This window comes from Triticum dicoccoides, chromosome 5B (genome assembly GCF_002162155.2).
Source record: "Triticum dicoccoides isolate Atlit2015 ecotype Zavitan chromosome 5B, WEW_v2.0, whole genome shotgun sequence".
In the NCBI taxonomy this organism is placed as follows: domain Eukaryota; kingdom Viridiplantae; phylum Streptophyta; class Magnoliopsida; order Poales; family Poaceae; genus Triticum; species Triticum dicoccoides.
The window spans coordinates 642,858,783-642,860,774 of NC_041389.1; the positions used below are offsets into that span (position 1 = coordinate 642,858,783).

Sequence of the window (1,992 nt, forward strand, 5' to 3'; positions counted from 1 at the left end):
CCGAGGTAGTTGGCAGAGGGGAGTCGTCGGAGTACGACGGCGGAGAAACTCTTCTAGCAAGGGGCACCGGCGTAGTTGCCTTTTCCTTCAAGACGAAGAAAGAAAACGACCCGTCATAAGCGTTCTATGTTTAGCATGTATTAAAAAATATTCATCGTATAATTAAGAAAGATCACCATATATTAAAAAATGTTCGATGTATATAACCAATTATTCATCATATATTAGTAATATTCGGTGTGTATTTATACAATAATGATCAATGTGTATTCACAAACAAAGTTATCGTATATAAAAAATTCCAGTGTATTCACAAACAAAATTATTGTATATAAAAAAGTCCAGTGTGTATTTGAAAAAAAATTGCTCATTGTATATTAAAAAAATGCCGACCGTATTGAAGAAAAGTTCACCGTATATTGCAAATGGTATATAAAAAAATAAATATGTAAAAATAAAAAGGGAAAAACTGAAGAATACCCAAGATCTGATTTAAAAAAAAACGACACAAAAAGAAGCCATAAAAAATGAAAACAGTCAAAAAAAGGCGAGCACGTATCCGTATTTATATAGGTAAGTCTGCCTATTTTTGACGTAAATGGTAGAGTTGTGTGGTTGTCAGCGACCGCTGGCTACGATGGTCGTTTTGCTGTTCGAGTCCCGCGAGGTTAAATTATTTTTCTTTTCTTTTATTTCTCGTCCCACTGACGATTGGGACCCACACAGGGTAGATAGAGGGAAAAAGGTCACGTAGCGGCAGTTTAACAGAGGGGACGGTGCAGTCATGATTAACGGAAATTGTACCAAAACGTACTGTCAGATAAGTTAGCATACCATTTTTCTGGAGTTTTTTAGTTTGTGTATGATTTTGTTAGTTCCCTACAAGTTTTTGTACTGTAGATGTAATTAACTCCATGAAATTCTAGTTACAAACTTCCATCTTGAGCGACAACATCTTATGATTTTGATCTCTACTGTCCACTGTTGTTACAAACTGAAGGGTTCCAGTGAAACAACATCGGTCCAGTTGCTCTGAATATTTGTCGAATAAATGCAACCAAAAGACTATGAACTGAAAAAGTTTACTGCACAGAGGGAAAGCAGAGCACAAATTGTCTTTGCAACTCATCAAACGTGCCTCGCAGGGGTTATTACAAACTCCTTCCACGGACATGCAAAACGTGCCGAAAACACTCCAGCGTGGATTCAGCCAAAGCATCATTTTGTATTCGACGATTTCTTCAGACCCTCAAGGGCACCCCATATGACAGTTGATACAATAAAGAGGAGCGCCCCCGTGCCAATGACATACTTCAGACCGAAATTCATGAGCAAGTTTACCACCAACCCTGCTAGGACGACTCCCACAAAGTTGATGGACAAGCCTGACAAGAACGGCATGTCCAGGACAGACGCGATGATGGCGCTGGTCCATGGGAACAGAACGGCAACGAACAGCATCAGCCCGAGCCACTGGAACTCCTTGACAGGCGAAGCCTTACCTCGCGCCCGCTCGAAGAGGAGGTCCATTATCCGGGTCGCCCAAGCGCTTCTTTGCGAGTTTCTTCAGATAGAGGATGATGAATGGCACAGGCACCATGTTCCTGGAGAAACAGAGAGTAGATGTAAAGTTCTATGTATATTTGAAAAATCTGATATAGAGCATGAAACGTTTTCTGAAGAGAGATGTCAAGTTGCTGACACAAGAGCGACAACTCGCAATTTACATTTCAGCTACGCCACTGGAAATTGACCATAAAACATCATCATGGCCCAATACATCAATCACCAGGATAAGAAAAACTACTATAATATCAAATGCAATTTCAGCCGCACCACTGAAAAATGACCATACAACATTATCACGACCTATATATCAATCATCAGAATGTAGAAAACACTAATATGAAATGGTAAATAGTCCAGCACTTGGCTTCAACATCATAACGATTTTGCAGACGCGGATGTCACATAAGTACATCACCTCCCCCC

The 1,992-nt window shown here is 40.1% G+C and overlaps 1 pseudogene; it reads right to left on the reverse strand.

Moving 5' to 3' along the window:
• Positions 1 to 1,101: 1,101 nt before the first annotated feature.
• Positions 1,102 to 1,992, reverse strand: part of LOC119306482 — a 5,495-nt pseudogene continuing 4,604 nt past the window's right edge.